Below are 6,989 nucleotides of genomic sequence, written 5' to 3' on the forward strand. Positions count from 1 at the left end.
TCAGGTGATAGTGCTGGCTCAGGGACTGGGGATCGCGTCTGCTCCCAGTACGCATAAACGTCCTCGGGCATAATAATGTACCTGCCTTAATGAATATCGAACAAAGAAGGTGCAGGCAAGGTAATAATCTGACAAGTGCCCTGACTGGAGACTAGGTTATAGATGAGCCGCTTGTCATTGTCTTTCTTAATAAAATCATGATCATACTAGCATAGTTCAAATATTTAGTGGGTAACAACATCTCTTCTTCCTCATCATGCCTAATGGGCATCTCAAAATGTTTAGCAAGGCCGGAGGCATAGATACCTTCGAAAACAGGACCTTCGTGCAGTTTGTGTTTAATTGTCGAGCAACTATGGCACCCAAACTAAAAGTTCTATCAGAATATAAAGCATGGCACAAAATAGCAAGGTCAGGGGCACTAAGGCCTCCACTCTCCCCATGACCAATCAAACATCTTCTAGCAAATAATGAATAATAGCGCAAAACAGGAAAATGTAAACTAGCCACTCTTGCTTCCGACACCCCTCTCTCTTCCCCTACAGTAGTTTCATCAATGAAGTCCTCCACGTCTCTAGGACTCGGTTCACTGACGCTGCCCTCATAAGGTAATTTCCAAACATCACAAAAATCATAAAGTGTCATTCGCTTAGGCACATCATACAAGTGAAATTCTACCATGGGAGGATCCTTCCTAGAATGAAAGTGAAAATTTTGCACCGTGTTAGTGAGTAGCAGGTGTTGGTCACACTTATCTTGGAGGAAGGTGGTGATGCCGGTATTCTTCGCCAAAAAATAAAAATCATCATAAATTCCGGCTGCCCTCAATAAAAATCATCACTTGGCCATTCACATGGCAGAATTTCCGCGGTGCGGGGAAGGTTGTACTTGGGCTTCTTCTTCTCCTCATTTTCATTTTCATCTGAATTCCGGCTTGAAGAGCCCCTTAACCACCTCTTCATGGTTTCCTTTTTCTATGAAATGTTTATGACTCAAAATAAAAGTGAGCAAAACTCAACAAGATTGATAGCAACTACTCCCACAAGTGTCTAGAAGCTATATCATGCAACAAAACTACTTTGGACCATATAAATTTGACATGCAAGTTCAAGAACATGGTCACCATAGCAGCAAAAATTTGAAATATATAAAGCACTAGAGCAAAAACTAATTGGACCATTGGAGGAGTCACATACCAAATAACAATCCCCCCAAAACAGTTTCGGAAACAGAGTTCTGAGCAAGGAGATCGAAAATGGCAGCAAAATGAGCAAGAACACGGGTTTGAGCAATGGTGGGATTTTTTCTGGAGGAAGACGAAGTGGAAGGGTGCTGGAATAAGTGAGGGGGGACCCATGTGGGACCCACAAGCCCTGTAGGCGTGCCTAGGGGTGGGAGCGCCCTGTGGGCTTATGGCCCACTGGTGCACCCCCTGATGTGTTTTTAGTGCCAAAAAAATCTTAAATATTCTGGAAAAAATCATACTAAATTTTCAGGGCATTTGGAGAACTTTTATTTTTTGGTCATTTTTTATTGCACGTATAATTCAGAAAAATAGAAAAATAATAGCATTTTGCTTTATTTACTCTAAATAACAGAAGGTAAAAAGAAGGTATAGAGAGTTGTGTTTACTAAATTCATCCATATCATGCCCATCAAAAGGAATCCATTAACAAGGTTGATCAAGTCTCATTAACAAACTTCTTCTGAATGACATGAAACCGAAGAATTTTTAAATAACACTAGGTTACCTCAACGGGGATATACATGTCCCCACAATAGGAGTTTCATATTTCTTTTTGACAGTAGGAAGAGGGAATTCAAAACCTCCAATAGTAATTGTTGAAAATTTTCCAATAGAATTGGTACTATTCACTTGAGGTTGTTTCTTCGGAAAGTGCACCGTATGCTTATTACCATTAACATGAAAAGTGACATTGCCTTGTTGCAATCAATAATAGCCCCTGTAGTATTCAAAAAGGATCTACCAAGGATGATCGACATACTATCGTCCTCGGGTATATCAAGAATAACAAAGTCCGTTAAAATAGTAACATTTGCGACTATGACAGGTACATCCTACAAACACCGATGCATATAGCGGTTGATATATCGGCCATTTGCAAAGAGATTTGGGTGGGTGTCAACTTATTCAAATCAAGTCTACGATATAAAGAGAAATGCATAACACTAACACCGGCTCCAAGATCACATAAAGCAGTTTTAACATAATTTCTTTTAATGGAGCATAGTATAGTTGGTATTCCTGGATCTCCTAGTTTCTTTGTATTCCACCTTTAAATGTGTAATTAGAAAGCATGGTGGAAATTTAAGCTTCTAGTATCTTTCTGTTATTAGTAACAATATCTTTCATATACTTAGCATATGGGGACTGAGGGAGTCCGGGACTAGGGGGTGTCCGGATAGCCGAACTATCATCATCGACCGGACTCCAAGACTACGAAGATACAAGATTGAAGACTTCGTCCCGTGTCCGGATGGGACTTTCCTTGGCGTGGAAGGCAAGCTTGGCGATACGGATACGTAGATCTCCTATCATTGTAACCGACTCTGTGTAACCCTAGCCCTCTCCGGTGTCTATATAAACCGGATGGTTTTAGTCCGTAGGACGAACAACAATCATACCATAGGCTAGCTTCTAGGGTTTAGCCTCCTTGATCTCGTGGTAGATCTACTCTTGTAATACCCACATCATCAATATCAATCAAGCAGGACGTAGGGTTTTACCTCCATCAAGAGGGGCCAAACCTGGGTAAAACATCATGTCCCTTGTCTCCTGTTACCATCCGCTTAGACGCACAGTTCGGGACCCCCTACCCGAGATCCGCCGGTTTTGACACTGACATTGGTGCTTTCATTGAGAGTTCCTCTGTGCCATCGCAATTAGGAGGGATGCCTTTTCCCGTCTTTAAAGACGGCGACGTCGCCAAGGGAGCTTTGGCCACCGGCCAAACTATCCGGCTAGGTGGTTTTCTTATGACCGCCTGTTCGGCCACTGCTCCGACAATGACCTCTCAGGTCATCAAAAGCGATCTTCATGTCAACTCGGAATTCACCGAGCAGCTAGATCCGATGGAGCTCTCCTCCGTAAATGAGCTCTTGGATCGTATCGCCGCCCTGGGAGTCGCTACAGACTACGATCAGATTAGGCTTAAAACCGATCTGAGAGAAATTAACTCCCCTAGGCTACCCACCATGTTGTTGTGGTAGAGGAACAACGCGGCAACTCTTCTTCTATGTTAAAGACTAGTTATGTCCGGATTCCCGATCCCTCCATGCCGGATTCCCGCGGAGGGACGGACGTCAATCAAGTACTGAACCTAAAGTCAGGCATCGGACCAGATTTGTTGGATAACGTCCAGCAATCCAAGCTTCCAAATCCGGAAACTTCTCGGCCTTTGAGCCTTAGATTGGGCGGGGTTCCGAATTTAATTCCGCCCGCCCACCCAAACATAAGCGATCTATCTCAAATACGGCAAGAGCCCGATGAAACAGTACATCATTACTGGGCCAGATTCCTCCTGGTTATGGACAGGATAAAGGACTGCCATGAGGAAAGCGCAATCTCAATTTTCTGCAACAATTGCACGGAGAAGGGAATCATGAACGCCATAAGTCGTCGCGAAGTTACACGCTTCGCCGACCTGGCGACCATAGTACAAAAATACTGTGCAATGGAAAGTGCCTGGAAAACCGAAACCAGGTTTTGGGACAATCCGGCCCTGAACATAACCCTAGTTCGAAATAAAAGGGTGCGTCATACTCAAGCACCTGGGTCAAAAACCAAAAAGCAAAAACCCCCTAAAGGGCACGGAACCGTACTGGAGGTATGGCTCAACGGACCCTGTAAAATCCATAGTACAGAGGGCGCCACTCCAACACATAGCCTTCGAGCATGTTGGATACTACGGCAGGTGGCCAAAAGTGGCGAAGGTTTTCTAGCCCCGGGTAACTAGCCCAACAGTACCAGTACAATATTAACAGTCTTCGAGACTTTCGCATCAAATAATATGCGGAAACGAACAATCCATAGCCTCGCCGAAGTCTACCAAGTAGCAACAACAAATCCATGGAGCGACACGACTATCACCTTCAATGCCAGCGACGAACCTAAATTCCGAACAGCCCGAGCACCAGCCGCATTGGTCCTCAGTCCGATAGTGGACGACTTTCATCTTACCAAGGTACTCATGGATGGCGGCAGCGGATTAAACCTCATCTACGAGGAAACCCTCCAAAAAATGGAAATAGACTGGAGCCGCATAGAGCGAAGCAGCACAACCTTTAGAGGAATAATCCCTAGTCGGGAAGTACGCTGCACAGGAAAAATCACACTAGATGTAGTGTTCGGCTCACCGGACAATTACATGTCCGAGGAGGTCACGTTCCAAGTGGCCCCGTTCGGCAGCGGATATCACGCCTTGTTAGGGCGAGAGGCATTCACAATTTTCCAAGCTATACCCCATCACGGGTACATGAAGCTTAAAATGCCCGGGCCCAATGGAATCATCACTCTTGTCAGTGATCCAGATATAGCACTCCGCGCTGAAAATAAGACAGCCGCACTAGCCCTAGAGGCACTATCCGAAGCCCTAGCGGCAGAGGAACTCACTGCGCTGCGCTCCATGGTGAATAGGGACGATTTGATACTCGATAAGAGATCTAAGTCCACCTCTTTTAAACCAGCAGATGAAATAGTCAAATTCCATGTTCATCCAACGGACCCCACAAAGACGGCCTCCATTGGGGCACAATTAAACCCTGATGTAGAAGCCACACTACGAGAATTCCTTCCGGAAAATTGGGACATTTTTGCCTGGCACCCTTCAGATATGCCAGGAATCCCACGCAGGCTGGCAGAGCACAGCCTAAATATCCTAAAAGGATTCAAGCCAGTCAAACAGGCTCTTCGGTGATTTTCCGAACCCAAAAGACAAGCAATGGGAGAGGAGCTAGCCAAACTCTTAGAAGCCGGATTCATCAGAGATATAAAACATCCAGACTGGCTAGCAAACCTGGTAATGGTACCAAAAAAGGACAAATCCTGGCGTCTTTGTGTCGATTTCAAAGACTTTAACAAGGCCTGTCCAAAGGATCCTTTCCCCCTCCCCCGCCTCAACCAAATCATCGATGCTACCGCAGGGCACGATTCATTGTGCTTCCTCGATGCATACTCCGGATACCATCAAATCAAGATGGCAGAAACAGACCAGGCCGCAACAGCATTCATTACTCCATACGGACCATTCTGCTTCAACACAATGCCCTTCGGACTCTAAAACGCCGGCGCAACATATCAGCACATGATTCAGACATGTAGCTCAACCCGGAAAAATGTGTTTTCGGCGTACCAGCCAGAAAGCTCTTGGGCTTCATTGTATTCGGTAGAGGAAATGAAGCAAACCCAGCCAAGATCCGAGCTCTGTCACAATTGGATATCCCAAAAGACCTCAAACAAATACAAAAACTAACTGGATGCGTGGCTGGTCTAAGCCGCTTCATCTCCCGTTTGGGAGAAAAGGCACTGCCCCTCTATCGCCTCCTCCGGCGCACCGAACACTTCAAATGGACGGATGCTGCCATGGCCGGACTCGAAGAAATTAAGGCCATATTGGCAACAAATCCGGTCCTGGCCGCGCCCAACCTGGGCGAACCGATGTTATTATATATCGCAGCAACACATCAAGTTGTCAGCGCGGTACTCGTCGTCGAATGAGAAACAGAAGGGCACAAATTCCCTCTTCAAAAACCAGTGTACTACGTATCCACTGTCTTAAGTCCATGCAAGTCCCGGTACCCACATTATCAAAAGATAGCGTACGCGGTGTTCATGGCATCCCGGAAGCTGCGACACTACTTTCAAGAGTGTTCCATAACAGTGGCCTCCGAAGTACCTCTCAACGACATTATAAACAACCGCGACGCAACGGGCAGGATTGCAAAATGGGCCATTGAGCTCTTACCATTTGACATAACCTACAAACCACGGCGAGCTATAAAGTCGCAAGTTTTGGCCGACTTCATCGCCGAATGGACCGAAGCCGAACTCCCTAAAGAGTATGGCGCATACTCCAATTGGATCATGCATTTGGACGGCTCCAAAATGTTGGTCGGCTTGGGGGCTGGCGTCATCTTGACGTCCCCAACCGGAGACACAGTCCAATACGTACTTCAAATAATGTACACGGACTCCAACAACGCAGCCGAATACGAGGCCCTTCTACATGGTCTCCGGATGGCAATCTCCATGGGTATTCAACGCCTAGAGGTGCGCGGGGATTCAAACCTCGCAATATCCCAAGTAAATGGAGACTTTGATGCCAAGGATCCGAAAATGGCAGCCTACCATAACGCCATCCTAAAAATGTCAGCTCGGTTTGAAGGACTCGAATTCCACCATGTAGCCCGGGATAATAACCAGGCAGCAGACGTGTTGGCACGCATCGGCGCAAAACACGACGCCATCCCTCCAAACATCTTCCTGGAGCGGCTCTTTAAGCCATCCGTATTATGGGAAGAGGAGTCCGGAAATAACAACCCGGAACCAACTGCACCACCCAACACGGAACATTCTGACACAATCGGTGGCTCAGCCAATGAAATAACACCTTCAGCCCACGAAATAATGGCAGTAATTGCCCCGTGGACAGAACCATTCCTAGCCTACTTAATTAGGTAGGAACTTCCCGAAGACCAAAATGAGGCCCGCTGCATAGTTCGGCGATCTAAAGCCTACAAGGTCCATGAGGGAGAACTTTACAAGAAAAGCACAACCGGAGTCCTTCAAAGGTGCATCTCTGAAGAGGAAGGGCGAAATCTCCTAGCTGAAATTCACGCCGGACTCGGCGGGCACCACGCTGCAGCCCGGGCCCTTGTAGGCAAGGCCTTCTGTACAGGATTTTATTGGCCGACAGCCCGGGCAGATGCTCAGGACTTAGTCCAACGATGCGTCGGTTGCCAGCTCTTTG

This window comes from Triticum aestivum, chromosome 7B (genome assembly GCF_018294505.1).
Source record: "Triticum aestivum cultivar Chinese Spring chromosome 7B, IWGSC CS RefSeq v2.1, whole genome shotgun sequence".
NCBI classification, from domain to species: Eukaryota; Viridiplantae; Streptophyta; class Magnoliopsida; order Poales; family Poaceae; genus Triticum; species Triticum aestivum.